Raw genomic sequence first — 21,892 nt, forward strand, 5'->3', positions numbered from 1 at the left:
CATATTGCTAAGATGCAAATTTATTTGAAAATGGCAACAAGGGCTTCCTGTAGTTTTATCATTTTTAATTTTATCATTTAAAGACCGTAATGTCAAGAGAAACCAATCAACTATAACTTGCTCTGAAAGACACAAAGGATAAAAGAAGGTTTTGTTAGGATTATCGATGAGTTTACAAATCGTGTCTGAGACCATCCTTTTGGAGTGTTCTGTTTCCTAGCCAGTGAGCATGAGTGTTTACTGGCTGCATTGATGTATTTCTCTGTTCCATGATTCCATTTTATTGTGTGCTGGGACAACACAAAGTATATTGTTGTGTAGGCTAACTCACATTGAGGTGCATGTGACACCTCAAACCTCAATTGTCTGAACAATTACAGCCTGCTTTAATCTCAACAAAATTGTTAGAATATCACCTCCCTAAAAGCTATTCTGAATAATTTGCAAGTATAGGGCCTGATTACTCATTTTGTTTTATTCACAAATCACTTGAAGAGCTTCAGTACATGAAATGCTGATTTAACTGCGATGATTTCTCTCTCTCTGCTACGGAAGAAATTGGAAACTATGATGGCCTCCGCGTCTAAATAGCCCCGATTCTTATTCTTTTTACTTAAAAATTTAACTGCATGCTACCTGAATTGTTTGTAGTTGCACTCCTAGTCCTTTGGACTACTGAAGCATTGAGCTATAGATGTATACAATAGGTTGTATTTCAGAATGTCAGTAAGAGATGATTGTGTATGAGATTTGCTGTACCTCTGTTACAGGAAGTGTTTTATATGGTTTCATTATTACTGAGGGGACCATAAACTGTGTATACAAGGTCAGAGGTTCTGGATGTTCTAGGCGGAGCTGTTGTGCCTATCGGTAACTATCCACTGCCTACTTTGGAACTGAGCTGGAATAGCATTGTTTCTTTGGCTGCTACAATTATGATGAGACTAATGGATTCTTATTTGTCCCAAGCTTAAACATTGATGTTTATTTGGGTTTCCTTATTGAAGATCTGTGATGAATGCCTAGAGCTTTGTCCAGGCCCAGTTTATCCAATGTATAATAGGAAACTTGAAATGGAATTTGTTTTAAGGAGATTTGGCTTTGTTCCATTTTGCCTTGAAGCACTTCCTCATTCCATGTGTCACTTGAAAAATGTTAGAACATAAAAACATAAGAAGTAAGAGCAGGAGTAGGCCATACGGCACCTCGAACCTGCTCCGCCATTCAATAAGATCATGGTTGATCTTTGACCTCAACTCCACTTTCCCGCCCGATCCCCATATCCGTTGATTCCCCTAGAGTCCAAAAATCTATCGATCTCAGCCCTGAATATACTCAAAGACTCCGCATTCACAGCCCTCTGGGGCAGAGAATTCCAAAGATTCACAACCCTCTGAGTGAAGAAAGTCCTCCTCCACATCTCAGTCTTAAATGGCCGACCCCTTATCCTGAGACTATGCCCCCTAGTTCTAGACACTCCAGCCAGGGGAAACAATCTCTCCGCATCTACCCTGTCAATCCCCTTCAGAATCTTGTATGTTTCAATGAGATTACCTCTCATTCTTCTAAACTCCAGAGAGAATAGACCCATTCTACACAATTTCTCATCATAGGACAGCCCTCTCATCCCAGGAATCAATCTAGTGAACCTTCGTTGCACCGTCTCCAAGGCAAGTATATCCTTCCTTAGGAGACCCAAACTGTGCACAGTACTCCAGGTGTGGTCTCACCAAGGCCCTGTACAATTGTAGCAAGACATCCTTACTTTTACACTCCAACCCCCTTGCAATAAAGGCCAACATGCCATTTGCCTTCCTTATTGCTTGCTGTACCTTTCTGTGTTTTTGCACGATGACACCCAAATCTCTCAACATCAACATTTGAAAGTTTCTCACCAATTGAAAAATATTTTTTTCTACCAAAATGAATAACCTCACATTTCTCTACATTATACTCCATCTGCCACCTTACTGCCCACTTTATCTATATCTCTTTGCAGACTTTGTGTTCTCCTCATAGCTTACTGTCCCACCTAGCTTTGTATCATCAGCAAACGTATAGATGATAAATCAAATGAGCAAGTGGTGTCAGAAAAGTATGTATATAGTAATATTGCAGCCATTTATCAAAATCACAAACTGTAAACTGAAACCCTCTGGTTGATGTACGTACAGCTTTCAGTAGCTAGAATCTGATTGCCTAGTTTAGTTGTCATTGTGACCTAGTCTGCCACTGGACCAGGCCTGATCTGTCACAGGTGACATGAAAATGAAAAGGCCTGAAATGACATGGGATTTCAGTTGGAAGCTATAGGGTTGTGAAGCAGTGGTCATGCATTCAACAATATGGTGATCCTGGGGGAAGCTTTCCATTCTCCCTGGAATCCCACCCACTCAGTATCATGGGAATTTCACTAGAATATGCACACTTCTACATATGCTCCTCATTGTTGATTTTAAAAGACCCTTGATATCACAGTCAAGCACTAAGCCTACACCTGGTTGATGACTTTGGATGATGGCCTATTGTAGTAGTTGTGGCCCCAAATTAACCTAGGTTCAATGTAGGGCAAGTGGTACCTGCACCTCACTGTCCCGAGGTGGCTTTTTCTATTGCATTTAATGTCTCTACGCCAGGAAGACACAATAGAAGTTCAGTGTTGGCACTGCCTGTGTGGAGCTTGAAGGAGAGGAGCAGGAGAAAGAAATTAGATTTCTGTACTTGGCGGTGATACGATTACCATTCATTACTAGTCTGATGAAACACCAATATTAGCTTTATTGCACCTGAGCATTTCCAATAGACAGTATTGAAAGATATTTCTCAAAATTTGCAAATCCAAATGTTCTTGTGCTGGTTCACAACAACACCACATGACCAGCAGTTATAAAATGCTGTCCCATAGCTCCATTTTCCATTCAAATAAAGCAGCTTATTGATTTGTATCTGACCTTGTTTTACCAAGTGTTTTCTCAGTTCACCGTCAGAAAGATTGAAGAAGCATGTGTGCAGAAGTCACGACTATCCAGTTCAAATCACAAGGGGATACTAATGTTACATGCCTGGGTTGTGCTGTTGTATAGTTAGATATTGGGCACTACAGGCCAAGACTGTTTATAGGACTAACTAGAGTCACTGTACCCGAGAGGCAAGACCGTAAACTTGTAACACTATAATATCTTTAACAATGTTGCTTAGGTGAGACAATGTTTTAATTGCTCTGAGTACTGAAAGCTGTTAAAACATGTAAGCATTGTGTTATAGTAGCTCCAGCAGTATCTGGCTAATGCTGGAATCTGGCATGTGTGTACAATCAAACGGTGATGTGACAGTTGCTTCGTGTTTATGTGACTGCAGTTGAAGAGTTAAAGTAAGGGTTGAATTTGGTTACAGACTAAAGTTGTAAGTGTACAGGCATTTTTACTTTGCTACTTACAGGAAACTCTCTTTTAACCGGCACCTAAATATCCGGAAACCTCTCTTAACCGGCAAAATTCAGGAGTAGGTTCAGGTAAGTTTTACTGTATATTAGTGGCCGTGTAACCGGGGTTCCTGGATCTGTGGCCGTGTAACCGGGGCTCCTGCACCTGTGGCTGTGTACGGGGCTCTCGTACCATGGTGAGTATACCTCTCTGTAACCCGGACTTTTTGATCAACCGGCACCACGCCGGTCCCGTCGGTGCCGGATAAAAGAGTTTCATAGAAACATAGAGATAGGAACAGGAGTAGGCCATTCGGCCCTTCGAGCCTGCTCCGCCATTCAATGAGATCATGGCTGATCTTCGTCTGAGATCATAGCTGATCTTACCAGTTCAGTACCCCGTCCCCGCCTTTTCTCCGTAACCCTTAATCCCCTTAGCCTTCAGAAATATATCCAATTCTCTCTTGAAAATATTTATTGAATTAGCCTTCACAGCCCTCTGTGGCAGGGAATTCCACAGGCTCACCACTCTTTGAGTGAAGAAATTCTTCCTCATCTCTGTTTTAAATGATTTGCCCGCTATTTTTAGACTGTGACCCCTGGTTCTGTGCTCCCCGGCCATTGGAAACATTCTCTCTGAATTCAGCCTGTCCAGGCCTGCCATAATTTTATATGTTTCGATGAGATCCCCTCTCAATCTTCTAAACTCCAGTGAGTACAAGCCCAAACTATTTAATCTCTCTTCGTAGGTCATTCCCGCCATTCCAGGTATCAGCCTGGTGAATCGCCGTTGCACTCTTTCCATGGCAAGAACATCCTTCCGCAGATGGGGCGACCAAAACTGTACACAATACTCCAGATGCGGTCTCACCAGCACCTTGTACAGCTGTAGTAAGGTATCCCTATTCCTATACTCGAACCCCCTTGATATGAAGGCCAACATACCATTTGCCTTCTTAATCGCCTGTTGCACCTGCATGCTCTCCTTCAGTGACTGGTGCACAAGAACACCCAGGTCCCTCTGCACTTCCCCATCTCCCAATCTATTGCCATTTAGATAATAATCTACCCTCCTGTTTTTACCCCCAAAGTGGATAACCTCGCATTTATCCACATTATAGTGCATCTGCCACGTATCCGCCCATTCCCCCAACCTGTCCAAATCGCACTGTAGCCTCCTGATATCCTCATCAGAGCCCACCCCTCCTCCTAGTTTAGTGTCGTCAGCGAATTTGGAAATATTGCATCCAATTCCCTGATCCAGATCATTTATATATATTGTGAACAGCTGGGGTCCCAGGACAGATCCTTGCGGCACCCCGCTGGTCACTGCCTGCCACTCCGAAAACGAGCCGTTTATTCCAACTCTCTGTTTTCTATCCGCCAGCCAGTTCTCTATCCACGTTAATACTTTGCCCCCAATCCCATGAGCCTTAATTTTGCATGATAATCTTTTGTGTGGAACCTTATCGAAGGCTTTCTGGAAGTCAAGGTACACCACATCCACTGGCTCTCCCCCATCTATTTTACCAGTTACTTCCTCAAAAAATTCCAGCAGATTAGTCAAACACGATTTACCCTTTGTAAATCCATGTTGACTCTGTCCGATCCTTTCCCCATTTGTCAAGTGCTCCGCTATTTTATCCTTAATAATGGACTCTAGCATTTTGCCCACAACCGATGTAAGGCTTACTGGTCTATAATTCCCTGCTTTCTCTCTACCCCCCTTTTTAAATATTGGGGTAACATTAGCTACCCTCCAATCCACGGGTACTGTTCCCGAGTCAATGGAGTTCCGGAAGATGATCCTTAGAGCATCTGCTATCTCCAGGGCCACCTCCTTAAGTACCCTAGGATGTAGTTTATCAGGCCCCGGGGATTTGTCGGCCTTCAGTCCCCTCAACTTACCCAACACCATATCCCTAGAGATACTAATTTCTGTCAGCTCCTCCCTCTCATTAGTCCCTATGTTTGCCGATATTCCTGGGAGGTTATTTGTGTCCTCCTTTGTGAATACAGAACCAAAGTATGAGTTTAATTGGTCTGCCATTTCCTTATTCTCCATTATATATTCTCCCGAATCGGACTGCAAGGGACCGACTTGGGATTTTACCAGTCTTTTCCTCCTGATATACCGATAAAAGCTTTTGCAGTCTGTCTTTATGTTTGCTGCAAGTTTACTTTCGTATTCTATTTTCCCCTTCCTGATTAATCCCTTTGTCCTCTTTTGCTGTATCCTGTACTGCCCCCAATCTTCCGGTCTGGTGCTTTTTTTTGCCAGTTGATATGCCCTTTTTTTTGATTTTATGCTGTCCCTAATTTCCCTCGTTATCCACGGTTAAGTCACCTTTTTAGGTTTATTTTTATGCCAAACCGGTATAAACATGTTCTGGAATTCTTCCATTCTATCTTTGAATGCTTGCCATTGTCTATCCACTGTCAATCCCCCCAGAAACACCACCCAATCAATCTTACCCAATTCCCGTCTCATACCCTCGTAATTCCCTTTATTTAAGTTCTGGACCTTAGTCTCTGATTCAATTTCCTCACTCTCCATCTCGACTGAGAGCTCGATCATATTATGATCGCTCTGACCCAAGGGGCCTCGTACAAGAAGATTGCTGATAAGTCCCTTCTCATTGCACAATACCCAGTCTAAAATGGCCTGATCTCGAGTCGGCTCCTCGACATATTGGTCCAGATAACCGTCCCGAAAACATTCCAGGAATTCCTCCTCCTCAGAATTTTTACTAATTTGGGTAGTCCAATCAATATGTAAATTAAAGTCACCCATGATGACAGCTGTGCTCTTATCGCACGCTTCTCTAATTTCCCTTTTTATGCCTTCCCTCACCTCCATATTACTATTTGGAGGCCTATATATCACACCCACTAACGTTTTCCTCCCCTTGCTATTTCTCATTTCTACCCATACAGATTCCGTTTCATCCGAGTTAATATCCTTCCTTTCCATTGCATTAATCCCCTCCTTTACCAGCAATGCTACCCCACCTCCCCTACCTTTTTGCCGATCCTTCCTAAATATTGTATATCCCTGGATGTTAAGTTCCCAGCCTTGCCCACCCTGCAGCCACGTTTCTGTAATCCCAATCAAATCATACTTGTTTACCTCTATTTCCACAACTAATTCATCCACCTTGTTCCTAATGCTTCTAGCATTAAGATACAAAGCCTTCAGGCTTGCTTTTTTCACACTCTCATTATGAATTAGTTTGGCCCTTTGTGTTTCTCTCCTTTGCTTATTGCTTCTCACCTTTCTACCATCTATTTCTGACTTCATATGACTTCCCTCTTTTCCACTACCTAGGTTCCCATCCCCCTGCCAAATTAGTTTAAGTCCTCCCGAACCGCCCTAGAAAATATTACCCCGAGGACATCGGCTCCCTCACAGTTCAGGTGTAGACCGTCCCCTTGGTACAGGTCACTCCTCCCCAAGAACTGGTTCCAATGCCTCGAGAATTTAAATCCCTCTCCCTTGCACCACTGCTCAAGCCACGTATTTAGCTTATCTATCTTACTCTCTCTAAACTTATTAGCTCGTGGCACTGGTAGCAATCCAGAGATTACTACCTTTGAGGTCCTACTTTTCAATTTAGCTCCTAACTCCCTAAATTCAGCTTGTAGGACCTCCTCCCTCTTTTTACCTACATCGTTGGTACCTACATGTACCACGACAACTGGCTGATCCCCCTCCCCCTTCAGAATGCTCTGCACCCGCTCCGAGACATCCTTGACCCGTGCACCAGGGAGGCAACATACCATCTTGGAGTCTCGGTCTCGGCCACAGAAACTCCTATCTATCCCCCTTACAATTGAATCCCCTATCACTATAGCCCTATCCCTCTTTTTCCCGCCCTTCTGTGCAGCAGAGCCAGTCATGGTGCCCTGAACCTGGCTGCTGGTGCCTTCCCCTGATAAGTCATCTCCCCCAACAGTACCCAAAACGGTAAACCTGTTTTGGAGGGAGATGACCGCAGGTGACTCCTGCACTACCTTCCTGCCTTTACCCTGCCTTTTGGTCACCCATTTACTGTCTGAGCTAGCCTTTACCTGCGGTGTGACCAACTCACTGAATGTGCTATCCACAACATCCTCAGCATCGCGTATGCTCCAGAGTGAGTCCATTCGCAGCTCCAGCGCCGCCATGCGGTCCGCTAGGAGCTGCAGCTGGACACACTTCCTGCACACATAGTTGTCAGGGACAGTGTCCCTGATTTCCCACATGGCACAGGAGGAGCATGACACGGGTCTGAGCTGCCCTTCCATGACTTAACCCTTACAATACCTTTTTATTTACTACGATTTAGCTTAATTATTGAATTCTACTTAGAATAAGTTTGTGAAAGTACTCACCAACCAGTCACCTACCTGTTTTCTGGTGTTGTATTTTCACTGCCGCCTCCTGTCCTGGAACCTTTTCCACCTAGGTTAGGCTCCTGAAATAAAATAAATTGAACCCACCTTTTCAACTTCCCCTAACCCCTAAAAGGTTAGAGGAGGTGGAAGGGTGGGAGACACTACACTGTAGTGTTTCGGGTTTAGCAACAGCTCCACCTATATAAGAGTTACTGGCCTCCTGCTCTCCCGACTGCACCAGCTGCTCCCTGGTGACGTCACACACTGATTACTATTTACCCCTCTCCTCTGCTGTTGATTTGGTACGCCTCGCAACTGCCGCCGGTTTTTAAGCCGGGCTCCTCCTCGCTGCTCTCTGCTGCTCCGAGTGGTCGGGCCTCGCAACTGCCGCCGGTTTTTAAGCCGGGCTCCTCCTCGCTGCTCTCTGCTGCTCCGAGTGGTCGGGCCTCGCAACTGCCGCCGGTTTTTAAGCCGGGCTCCTCCTCGCTGCTCTCTGCTGCTCCGAGTGGTCGGGCCTCGCAACTGCCGCCGGTTTTTAAGCCGGGCTCCTCCTCGCTGCTCTCTGCTGCTCCGAGTGGTCGGGCCTCGCAACTGCCGCCGGTTTTTAAGCCGGGCTCCTCCTCGCTGCTCTCTGCTGCTCCGAGTGGTCGGGCCTCGCAACTGCCGCCGGTTTTTAAGCCGGGCTCCTCCTCGCTGCTCTCTGCTGCTCCGAGTGGTCGGGTCTCGCAACTGCCGCCGGTTTTTAAGCCGGGCTCCTCCTCGCTGCTCTCTGCTGCTCCGAGTGGTCGGGCCTCGCAACTGCCGCCGGTTTTTAAGCCGGGCTCCTCCTCGCTGCTCTCTGCTGCTCCGAGTGGTCGGGCCTCGCAACTGCCGCCGGTTTTTAAGCTGGGCTCCTCCTCGCTGCTCTCTGCTGCTCCGAGTGGTCGGGCCTCGCAACTGCCGCCGGTTTTTAAGCCGGGCTCCTCCTCGCTGCTCTCTGCTGCTCCTGTATTTAGTTCAGATCGTGGGTGAACGCTGTTTGCACTGGGTTCATGCATTGATAAACTGGATCACTTATCCCAGTGACGGAATTATAGACCCACATTTGCATTGTATGAGACATTTTAATTCAATGTGCAAGAAATTATGCAAAATTATGCAAAAAAACTTGATTTGTTCATTAATTGGGAACCTAAAGGAATTATTTTGGGAAAGGACGTGTTTATTTTGAAAAGGAACTACCGACTTTGTCTGATAAGGCCATGCCATCAGTGTATGCTATCCCCTTGATCTGAAAATACTTTACACATTGAAGAGTGCAGCTGATAGCAGGTGCATGGTTTTCCCTCATTTGGCTTCAGTCCTTCGTGTAAACATTCGGCATTCTAAGAGCTGACGGCATCACAGAGCCACAATTCTAGCTCCATGAATTTACTGTCTGGTTAAGACTGCTGGTTGGAGATAGGGCGCTGTTTCCATGTGTTTGGACTCTGGCAATTGGTCAGTCACCTAACATTTTCATTATATATTTTTATTAAGAAGCTCTAACCATGTAGACTATAGACATTTATTCACCCATTTCATGCACTATGAAGTCCTGCAATAATTATGTTGAGTCTGATAAAAAAAATAATTTGCAGAAGTCCAGATAATACACTGCATAAAAGAAAATACATGCAAAGCCCATTCATCTCTGAAACATTACAGTAAAGAGTAGGCTTCTTGAATGAAACCAACTCCTGATGCAGAGTTAAAAGGGAAAGAGGGGTGCATTGAAGTCGCTCTCCCAAAACCAGAAAGAAAAAGTATGAAAATGCCTTTAGATTCCTGTACTTTTATGTTTGCACTTGTTCAGTGTACATTGTGGGAGAGCTTAATCGGTGTGACTGATTCCAGCATTTATATTGTTAAAACCAACTCTCTTAATCCACTGGGATAATGTAGCAGCCTTCAGCAATATAAATGCTGGGAGCTGATACACAGACACCATTCTCCTGCAATCCAAACTAAACAAGCAGACATGTAAAAACACTGAAGTTTCTCTGAAATAGAATTGTCACATCAGCATCATAAAGAGAAATTTTGCCATGTGGGAATAGCAAAGGGATTCTGGAGTCTGTACAATTTGGCTGTGTTTTCTGTTTGGGCGAATAGTCCCTGAAGGCTGTAGATGTTTTTACCAGTATGTTGTTGATGGCAGACATGCAGGTCTGCTATCTTTGGCAAGCACAAATGTAAATTACCCGACCGCCACACAGTTGATGGCAAAGCAGAACCCCTTTTCAATGGGTTTCCCAATTGACCACCAGAACAGCATCTCTCTCTCTCTGGCCTGCTAATTGCACTGAGACACTTCATTGTATCAGCGTGCTTGCGTTGACAAACAAAATACCATTGTGACCCAAGCACTCTGACACACAGGGCCGACTCGCTCAATTCTCAGGCCGAACCCATTCGGTTTCTTTCCACAGGTGCATAGCATCCATTTCTCAGGAGGCAATTCAAAAAAGAAGAAAAATATACCATACACTGTTTTTTGGTTTTGCTCACCTCTAGGCCAATTTGCTCATGCGAAGGAGACGTTTTGCAATTCTTCCTTCAGCAAATCTCCAGGAGATCAGAGATAAAGGACAGCATAAACTTGAGTGGCCCAGTGCTCCCCAAGACCAATATTTAAATGTAACTGTGCCCAATACAGTCCACCTAGTGGCAACGCTTGTGTATGGCTCCCAAACTAATGGAAAAATCATACAGCCTGTTGGTCCAAAGGAACATTTACTGTGGAAATGTGCTGTTGGTAAATAACTCAAGCTCTCTGCTTACAATGGCATTGGGAACCTGAGTTTCCAGGTCCTGTGGGCTGCTGCTGGGAGTAAGTGTCTCCTCTGTTTGTTTGGCTTCCAATGTGCGGAACCAGCTTCTGTTCCATATATTAGTAGCATATCAAATCAAATCAACTTTTATTGTTAGTGCACAGTGCAGTACAACGAAATGTAGGCTTGCGGCTCCCGAGAGTGTACATTTAGATTAAGACATTTAAACATTCAACATACATTTGGCTTGTAATACATTAACATAAACATAACCATAATAAAGTGCATTGGCAGATGTGCAGGCTTTAGAGTTTATTTGTGTAGTTCAGTAGGATGACAGCCCTGGGAAAGAAGCTGTTCCTAAATCTGGTCGTACGGGTGCGAATGCATCTGTAGCGTCTCCCAGATGGCAGGAGGGCGAACAGACTGTGGCTGGGGTGGGTAGGGTCTTTGATGATGGACCGTGACCTCCGTAAACAGCGTTTCTGGTATATGTGCTCTATGGTCGGTAGCCGGGTGCCGGTAATGCGTTGGGCAGTTTTGATATTCAGGCCATGCTGTGATGTGAATATCTGCATCACCAGAATGTTTGCTCCAGAAAGGATCCTGGAATATAGTGACATGCACGATGAAGTTGCCACATCATAACGATATGTTCCCAATCCATGCATGCGGCTGTGAAATGCAGAGACGGTCTGCATTTTCAAAATGATCCCTAACAAGGTTACAGAACGGCCACTAATGAACCTGCAGTGACAGCACACACACAACTTCATTGAAGAGAGCAACACTGAAGTCATGGGTTTCCTTTTGACTGCTGCACTCCCAGTCTCATAACAGTAATACAGAAGTGGTTTATGTACTGTTTGATTCCCAAAAACAGTCCTATTCTATCTGACATTGCAGCTTGATCCCATGTTTGTTATCGTGTTTCATAGGCTGACTGGGGGAGAGATGGACTGAAGTCTGCATCAGCTTTATCTATTCAGAGGGTGGGTCATGTGTTGGGCTTGATGAAATCGCATCTTATCTTCTCCTTTGGTTCATGGAAGCTAAAAAGAACTACAGGTATCTAAACATCACCAGTAGTCAAAGCAGGCACCATGGTTTTGGGTGGGTTGGAGAGTGTATTTATTGTGATACACAAGGTATCACAAGTGTGTGGAATAGTCTGATGGGCCAGAGGGCCTTTACCTGTCCATCATGTTCGTATAAAAAGAAAAGCAACAAATGCTGGAATTCTGAAATAAATGCAGAAAGTACTGGAAATGTGAAGCAGGTCAGTCAGCATCTGAAAGATAAAGAAAGGGTAATGTGTTATGTAAAATCCTTCATCAGGGCACAAGTCCCGAGCAGCTAGAGCTAGCTACTTCAGGAATTGGTATCTTCCCAGCCCGTCCGTGCACGATGACAAATCATTCCCTGATGTCATTGGGCCATTGTTTAACTAGTACTATGTCTTAAGTTGTCTGTTATGTTGCCATAACAAATACCAGGAATGGTAGGAAGCAGGAGTACACAGTGGCAGCAAATAGAACAATACATTCTGAATTTTGAGTTTCTGAGAACAGACTGCATTCCCATGGTTTATGTCTTAGTCACACTGTACCAAATGGTGTAATGTCTGGAGCTTGCCTTTTGAGTAATCCAACTTGGGATCAGTAGTTGTAATGTCCATTTGTACTTCTTTTGTGTTGGTGAAAGCAGAGTTTGTGCAGTACACAGTTCAGTACATGCACAGAGCTCTGTTCACTGACTGGATATGGGGATAGTGCAGGAAGGTGGAGTTGAGGTAGAAGATCGGCCATGATCTTATTGAATGGTGGTGCAGGTTTGAAGGGCTGAATGGTCTACTCCTGCTCCTAGTTCTTAAGTTCTTGTGATTGTTATAAACTTAAACAGCAATGATAAAAGAGAGCTAGAAACTTAGGTCGTTCAGTTGATCAAGTTTTTTAATTACAAATGCAAGATTACCTCTTTCAGGTGGCTCCACTGCCTCCATTATTATATCTTGCAAACATTTGTGGTACAACCAACCAATCATGCTGTACTGACAGCAAACAAGCAGTGAACTAGAGTATATACAACTGGTTATAATCAGCAGTCCCATAAGTAAGATTGGTTGTGCCAATATGTTGACTAAGTCTGGAGAAGGGAGAGGAGCTAAGCCTTAAATATTTGTTCATGGGAATTGGCTTGCATTTTCCAAATACACATATATAGTTGCTTCATTTTATAAGCTGACGACAAACTGGGCAGTGTCCTTTCTGACAGCACTGATCACTACAGTTACCTGACAGCTGAGCGGGCATGCTGGAATAGGTGGCATTACATGGAGTGGTGATATGATCGTGGATGCAGCTTCCTCCAATGTACAGATTGATCAGTTGAGAAGGTGCACAGGAGTTCACCATGTGGGGGATCACTGGCACATCTCCAGCCACTCCATAGTGAATTGTATTTATGCTTAATACCGTTGTCAATGCTTGACTGTTTGACACTGTCCAGCATAATTTATTAGATAAATTGTTATTTAAACTGAAGTAGTAGTTATGGTAATTCTGTTAAATATTTTTGTACATTGCTATTTTATCTAACCAGTGTGTTAATATAAATATATATAGATATATCAAATCCCAGCTTCTAAATATTACTTTGTCAAGGAAAATGTTAAAATGAACCTTATGGACACTGACAACTTGAGAAGTGACCCAATTAATAAAATGGTGACTTTGTCATCTTATGTAAATATGGTTAGTCCAGTTTCCAACACTGATTCATTAGTGGGCCATGCAATCCTAGTTTCACCACATATGTCAGTGTTTATGTATGATAATCCTGGGAAGTGCTGGGAGAAGGAACTAAGTAGAATTGATTTTTTTTAAGAGTTGTTGGTAACTATGATCCACAGAGACGCTGTTAATGCAGTGTTCCAGGAGTGCTTGCAATAACCGCGTTACCACAAGCCTTAGGGTGAATTGATGAAAGCTCCCATCAGCATGTTGCAGCTAATCCTTTTTAAAGGAAAAATCTGAACGGAAGGAACTTAATTTTATTTTCTGAAGTTTTTTCTTTCCCATTTCCCCTCTTTTTTCTTATCATGAATCTCCAGTGTTTGTGACAGCATTAAGGAGATTTAAGAAATCCGTCTATTTTTGTAAAAGAACAGCACTTTCCTGATTTTTTTTATTCATACCTACCATGGACAAGATCCTACATCAGTCTCCAATCGTGGAGCTATCCTGCTTCCCTCTGCAAACAGAATTAGAGTTTGAGCTCTGACATTTCCCAGTAAGAGCCCTGATAGGTCCAACATGACTTGTACTGCTCTGGAAAAGATGCATTATGTAGATTTTCCCCAGTAAGATTCAAATTACCATTTTTTCCCTCTCCATCATCTCCCTGCCTGCTACTCCTGAAAGTGCTAACTCACGCTGTGCTACCGTTCCTCAAGTAGCATTGATCCTTTGGTAACTTATCCAATCATGTGAGAGCCCAGGCAATTGATTATGGAGAGCATCGCAGCTTGACTGCCCTTACCTGACTTTCATACACACTCGCTTTCTAGCAGAAAGGCGTTGGATTGTGATCAAAAGCAAGAACCCTGGATTTCCCTCCCTCCTCACTCAGTTGTGCGGGGACAAAAAGATAGAATGTAGCATTTCCCTTCTAGTCATCTTCAGTTCAAAACAGCAGACAACTGTGCTCTAAACATCCAAAATACTTCAGACCTTGTGTATTGTCAAACGCTTAAAACAGAAATTCTAAAGATACCTTGTATCTGTGTGCAGTGGAACATTATAAAGAATATATAACCTATAATAAATGCTAACCTTGCCAGCGACGCCCACATCCCAGGAACGAATTTAAAAAAATCAATGTTGCCACAGAAATTCGGGAGCCAGGATCCTGTACTCCATTAACCAGGGCCACTGATTTGTGCTTTACACAAAAAGATAAATGGAATACAATCCTCAAAACACTGCTGAAAATCTTGCAATAAAAATAGAATTTGATTTGTTGAGTTCCACAAAGCAGTAACTGAACACATCTTAAAGCTAAGAGGTCTGCGAGTAAGAGCAGAAATCCTTTTCCACCTACCAGAAGTATCTTGTTTACAGGGTGAATTTCATTTTTTGTTGATTTTTGGAAATACAATGGGAATTTTTATAATGGGAAGGCAATTTTTACTTCTGAGGTGAGTATATAATTGTAAACAATTTGGTGTTAACATAGATGTTTGGTTTGGGATATTTGGATAATAGCACTGTAGCTATGATTGATCCTGGTGGGGGTGGAGGTTAAACAGTGACTCTTAGCTTTGGTTGATTTTTTGAGTGTTTAAACCCAAACTGAAGTTAAGCCTTGGCTTTGAACATTCACTGACATGACATGCAGCTGTCTAAACTATTTTCACTCTGTTTTGACACTTCCATCTTGTTCTTCACCTTTTTTTGACTAGGACATCAGCCAAGTATTGCTTTCTGTGCTGTGTGCAAATGTTCTTGTTTAGCTGTAGGGGTTTATACAAGTGATATTTGGACGGGAGTTTGACCAGTAAAAGTATTGTCTCCTTTTCAAAATGATCAATAATGCATGTGATTTTACTTTGAAAAGTAAGTCGGTGTGACTGAGAACTACTTGTTTACAGCTCCTTGCTGGGTTCCATGTTAAGGTATATAATGGCATGTAGTCTTTTGGCATCTTTTGCGGGTCCCTGGGTGCTTCTGCTTAATTTTAGCAGTAATGTGAAAGTGGTGAAATAAACTTGATTCTCATTCTAGCAGGAAACAGACTTGTTTTCCAACAGACGTGTTCAGCTGATACTGAACAGACAGACACTTGTCTAGACTGCTTCACCGCAGAAGTCCTGGAGCTGCTCACTGTCCTGCTCACATGTCTCAAGTCAAAGATCACGTGTAATACTGTATGGATTGCTTTTATCAGCCACCACCAGTAACGGCCAACATAGTTTTCTTAAGAACTCCTTACAGTGGCAACCCTCAATATTCTGACAAAGGCTCAGGAAGTCACTCTGTCACTGGGCCCAGGAAGGCAGAGAGCTTCACCGTAATGGTAAAAAGAGGAATTTGCTTTAAAATATTTCAAGCTTTTCCCAGTTGACCCAGTGCTGTATCTGCTGAAAATGAACACTTACTTTTGAGTGATCTATCACCAGTATTTTGCAAGGGAAGGTTGCTATTTGTGGAATTTACAAAGAATTGGGTTTTTTTTATCTCCCCATTTTTTCCCTTCCCCGTCTCTCATGAAGGCGTTGTCTCTGCATCCATGGAACTGGAACTTTGCAGTCACCCTCCAGCACTTCACCTAAGAGACTTCTGTCCACATGTTGACAGTGGACATCATATAGGTCCAAACTGATGCAAATAATGAAGTTTGTTTCCTTGTAGGCAGATCAGCACTTCAAAGTGTGACCTTCAGTTGTTCATTTAATCCTGATAGTTATACAGGCCACACGTTGCCGCCTCCTGGGAATTCATACCAACACTGAGTTTGTCATTTAACTCTGTGGGATCTCTGAAATGAGACTTGCATTCATTCTGTGCGTGCAGTACTTTATACAGGGAAATCGTCTATAATGACTGATCTCGAGGATGTGGAGGTGTGTAAGTTTATGTATGAATTATTAATATTGGAAAGCCTGTCATTGTTCACTGAAATCATGTGGTCTTCAAGATGAGCTTCATTACAGTGCTTTATAACGGTACAGTGAGAAATGAGGGCTGATATGGGGGGCAGTGCTGTGAATGCCATGTTCCATGAGAGAGGATGACCTATGAAACTCAAGTGACAGGTGGTAGTTGTGTAAGCTTCATTCCCCAGTGGAACAACCTGGTGTACAGTAACTTCATTTACATGATCAGTTAGTGTGCTAGCTGGAGTTTTGTTACTCTGAGTGGGCTTTGAGCTTCATGATGCAGAGTAGTTCCCAGCAGGGCATGGTCAAACTACTTGTTATGTCATTAGATGCAGTGATGGGTTCTGTGTTGCTCTTGGCATGAAGCTACTTTTTTTGTTTGTTTTTATTTGGGTGGTATTTTCATAAGCTTTTCTCCTAGCTCAGCTCAGTAGCATCAGCAAAATTTGATCCCCCCGCTCCTCACCCCAGCTTCTGTTGATGGTCCAGAATACTTTGGGGAAATCTTGGCCAAAAGTGTCACCGCTATAACCAGTATTCTGTGGCAGTGGTTGGTAGGAAGGTAATCTCTCTTTGATTTGATTTGAACCCTGTCTTCTCCTGATATTCCAGAAATGAAATACATCGAAACACATCTAAATTTTGTCTTGAACCCATTATTTCCGTCCACTTCAGTGGCCTTCCCTGGTTTCCAAATTATGTCAGTGGAGGCTATTGCTTCTCTTAACATCGCTGAATTTTTACTTCTTTATCGATCTTTGGTAATTTTATAAAGCCCAAAATGTAATTGCAATATGGGAGTCATTTTTGATTTTTGTATTAAGTACATTTTGAGTTGTAAAAATTAACAATTTTTAGTAATTTTATATAATACATATTTTGAAATGTATACAATCAAATTAGTGTTTTGTGATTTATGTTTCAATACTTTCAAATCAGTAAAATGAATTATTTGTACAAAAAGTAAATTTTTATTTTTGAGGTACATTGGCCTAGAAATTCAGTATCTCCACGTTTGGGGCGTTATAGTCGAGCGGGCGCTAAATTTAGCGCCCGGCGCAAATTATCACCACCTTCAGCGAAATTGACCTGCTTCGCCCCAAGAGGTGCTTGGAGCGCTAAAGCAGGCGCTGCACGACTGTCCTAAGGCGCTAAGCCGGAGAAGCGAGGCGCTACCACCGAGGGCGGGCGCAGGTGCGGCCAGTTAGCGATTGCAGGCAGACACGCTGGCGCCGGTCAGCTCTTAAAGGGGGAGGGTCGATTTGGAGTGCAGCCACGCCCTGCACATTGGAGCCCTGATTCTCGGCCTAGACAGACCTGCTGCCACATTCTAACGCCTAGGACCATGGAGAGGGCCAGGGAGCGAGCGCAGCGGTTCAGTGAGGGGACCCTGCAGGTTCTAGTTGGCGCAGTGGAGCGCAGGCGATCTATCCTGTTTCCGGACAGTGGCAGGAGGCCGCTGCTCAACTAATATCAAAAAGCTTGGCGGGAGGTGGCACACAGAGTGACCTCCAGCAGCATGGTACCTAGGACCCCTGTGCAATGCAGGAAGAAGTTCAACGACCTCACTCGGGTTGTCAGAGTGAGTACCCTTTTCAGTATCCTCTTCATCCCTGCATGTGCACCTCACTTTATGGCCAAAGGGTCCTGAAAGCCCCAATGCCCAGCCCTCACCCAACACCTATGGGCCTTTCATGAAACTCACATGCACATTCACCACTTTACACACTGTAAGAGCTATTCGACCATGGGAGGCAGTGCAGCCAAGATCAGGGCTTCATACTGTAAGGGCTATTCCACCATGGGAGGCAGTGCAGCCAAGATCAGGGCTTCACACTGTACTCGGAGCCCGTCCTTTCTCTTGTAGGGCAAGCTGGCACACAATAGGAGGCAGCAGCAACGGACCGGGGGAGGCCGTCCTGAACTTAAAGACCTCAGCGATCTGGAGCAGCGAGTGAAGCGGATTATGGCAGGCCGGATGATTGGCCCCGTCGCCACTGGAGATGCCGACCCCGTTCTGGACAGCAATGGTAAGGTCATCACCTTTTTGACCTCTCTCCTTCCACTTGTGCCTCACACCAACATCCTTTGCCACTATCGAACCAATACAGTGCATTGCAGCACTCATGCCTCCCTCGCTGCCGCCCTGTCCTCATGCTAAAGCAACTCTTGTACCTCCCTGCTTTCAGATGCTGATTTGCCAGGTGAGGAGGCGGGCCCTCAAGCTGCCACTGTGAGTGATTCTGAAGGCGAAGAGGAAGCCGGACCATCAGTGCCACCCTCAGCCGAGGCAGCCAATGGCCATAATGGGGACACGTCTTCCCTGGAGGGGAGCAGGGGGGAAGGGTCTGAGGAGGGTGAAGCTCCGGGGCCCAGCAGGCTGCAGCAATGCGGAGGGGGCAGGGAAGCTCGGCGGCCTTCTCCCCGGAGGGAGAGTCTGGCCTCCAGTCCTGCTACAGTGAGCGCAGAAGAAGTGCGGCTCCTCGCTGAAATGGGCGCCCAGGCGGAGCAGAGGCACACTGAGCTCATGGCTGCAGTGGCAAGGATGCCCGACTCCATAGAGGCACTGGCAAGGAGTGTCCAGGACTTCGGTGCAGCACTGGCAAGGAGTCTGCAGGACTTCGGTGCAGCACTGGCAAGGAGTCTGCAGGACTTCGGCGCAGGACTTCGGTGCAGCACAGGCGGCTTCCACGCAAGTGCTTAGTGGTGCCATGTAGTCAGTGGCTGGTCTGATGCAGACACAGATTAAGGCCACACGAGCACTGACTGCTGCCACCCTCGCTGTATCGGGCAGGATTCGCCGGGGCCCTCGCCGCGCCGCAGCAGGCCAGCAGTCTGTGCTTCAGCAGATTGCTCCGCATGCTGCAGTGCTGCCCTGTGGGAGTGCCAGTGTGTCGTCTGACCAGGGAGTGCCTGTGCTCTGTCAGGATGGCAGCATTCCTGCTGCCGACACTGCCACTCCTCCACTGCAGCCGCCACCACCCGTAGGACAGACTGCTGCCGCCCATGCAGAGTTGGAGCAGTCAGCAGCCGGGCCCTCCAGGCCCAGAGCTGGTCCAGGCTGTCCCCCAAGGGCATCTACCGACTCAGTTTCTGACACTCGGCAGCCTTCCCCCAGCCTTGCTGCAGCCACTGGGGTCCCATTGCGGAGGAGCTGCAGGGTGGGAAGGGGCCAATCTCGCAAGTGAAGCAGATCACCCTCGCAGGCCAAAAAATAGGAGGTGTGGCAAAATGCTATTAATTTTTTTAGCGAAGGCCGAGGATCATGGTCATTTTTGGTTAACTCTTTTGTTCATTGTCTCCAGGTTGAGAGAGCCAGTTATGTGTCTTACTTTTTTGGGGGGTTTCTCTGTATTTCTTTGTCATGCGGGAAGGGCACACAGTTTGTTAAATAAATAATTGTCTTCATTCAGATTGTGCATGTTTGCTCTTTGAACTATTTGTAGCCTTGACCGGCTCAGGGTTTGCGGAACCGTTCCATTCATGTTCTTTCAGTGGCACAAGCCATACCCTCAGAGGGGCCTAGAACCAACTTGCAATAAGCCGCTGATGGACGGCCCTTGCACTTTGTGCCTTCCCCCCGTCTTGGTGCTCTTCCTCCTCCTCCTCCTCCTCTGCTGGTGCTCCAATGTTTGCTGGCAGTGGCTGAGTCCTGAGGATAGCCAGGTTATGCAGCATGCAGCACACTATGACGAAATGGGAGACTCGCTCAGGCGAGTACTGAAGGACTCCCTGGAATGGTCCAGACAGCGGAACCGTTGCTTTAGCACGCCGATTGTGTGCTCAGTGATGTTCCTGGTTGCTTGATGGCTGTCATTGTATCGTTCTTCAGCAGGGGTGCTGGGCGCACGGAGCGGGGTCATCAGCCAGGTGCACAAAGGATAGCCCTTGTCCCCGAGAAGCCAGCCTCCTGGGTGAGCCGGGGCTTCGAAAAGGTCTGCCACAGAAGTCTGGCGCAGGATGAAGGCGTCGTGGCTGCTGCCTGGAAAGCGGGCATTGACAGCTAGTATCAGCTGTCTGTGGTCACACACCAACTGCACGTTCAACGAATGGAACCCCTTCCGGTTGCGGTAATCCTCGGCATTCTCTTGAGGCGCCCGCAAAGCCACATGCGTGCAGTCAGTGGCGCCCTGGACCATGGGGAAGCCCGCTATTCTTGCAAATCCCATTGCGCGCTCTTGCTGCTTGTCATGGGGAAGGAAATGTACTGACGTCTCCTTTTGAAGAGGGCATTTGTGACTTGGCGGATGCAGCAATGCACCGCAGACTGGGAGACATTGGCAATGTCCCCAGTAGCGGATTGGAAGGAGCCGGTGGCATAGAAGTTGAGAGCCACTGTCACCTTCACTGCCACCGACAGAGACGTCCTGCTCCTCAGCTGAGGCTGCAGATCTGTCTGAAGCAGGTGGCAGAGCTCAGTGACCACCTCCCTGCTGAATCGAAGCCTCCGAATACACTGCTCCTCAGACATGTTGAGGTAGGAGAACTGCTGGCGGTATACCCTGGGAGGGTAAGGTTTCCTGTGCCGACACCTGTTGGCCCTCCTCCATCTGGCCATGATTGGCACTCTCTCTCAGCGTCTCTGAGCCCTCTCAATGCAATGGAGAAACCCAACGTTTCCACCCATTGCAGCCCCCATAATATGTGGCCACTCAAGGCTATGGCACTGAAAAATCAATCCAACTGCAAAGTTCTGGGCTGAAGCCAGAAGTACCTGTGCGAGCGCTGACTCAATGCAGAAAGCTCTCTCCCTTTGTCTCTCTGCAAAGCTCTCTCTCCCTCTCACACAGAAGGAGTGGTCCAAAATGGCTGCCAGGAAGAGCCCCCTTTAAATAGCGCCCCCCCAATCCCACAGCGACTGGGAACCGTTCCAGTTGCTGGGAGCGCCAGGCGGAAAGAAGGGGGGCCCCACTGAAGTTCCGGTTCAGGGCGCACCAAGGGCGTTGCACCATGAAATGACGTAAGAATCTGCGCGCGCAGCTGAGCAGGCGTTGCAGTTTTGCGCCGCTGCTAAATGTCCGCTCAATTTCGCGAGAGGCGCAGGTCTTGCCGCGCCCGGGCACTTGCTGCTTTGCGCCCCACTTATCGCCCTCTTAAGGCGCTAACGGCTGGCGCTAACAACTGAATTTCTCCCCATTATGTTTTATGATACTTCTGCAGTCACCAAGTGAATCTTTGATATGTATTCTGCATTTTAAGATTTATAAAATAACCAAAATGAACGAAAAGTGCCCCAGGTGATGGGTTAGCAGTCCTGAATCTTGACCAAGGAGCAGTGGAACTATGGAAGTTTTGTATTCTTATTATGGTGCAGGCCTGGTAACATACTACAAGTGGTGTGAGGAGATAAAAGAAAGGTGGTTGCCTTTACCCAGGAGGGAGGGGTATGGCATCCATTGACTAAGTAAAATATTAGCTCAATGGATTGACCTTGGTGCTGGAGCATGACCAGTACTGTAGCATTATGAAGCCTTTTGGCAGCATATTAATTGCAACAAATTTGTTGCTTCAGCAATCAGAGAGAGTATTGGCATGTCCTAAATATAATATGTGTTTGGTTGGGGGGGGGGGGGGGTGGTCCTACAGGCTGTAGTGCATTTAGTAGCATTACACTGGGATGTGTTTAAATACTTCCCATATTGA

At 45.7% G+C, this 21,892-nt stretch overlaps 1 protein-coding gene across 8 annotated transcripts in view; it reads left to right on the plus strand.

Moving 5' to 3' along the window:
• Positions 1 to 21,892, plus strand: part of arhgap17a (Rho GTPase activating protein 17a) — a 154,819-nt gene that overhangs the window by 47,667 nt on the left and 85,260 nt on the right. The gene's annotated exons all lie outside the window — the stretch shown is intronic.

This window comes from Somniosus microcephalus, chromosome 11 (genome assembly GCF_052327205.1).
Source record: "Somniosus microcephalus isolate GS21.2 chromosome 11, FLI_Smic_1.0, whole genome shotgun sequence".
In the NCBI taxonomy this organism is placed as follows: Eukaryota; Metazoa; Chordata; class Chondrichthyes; order Squaliformes; family Somniosidae; genus Somniosus; species Somniosus microcephalus.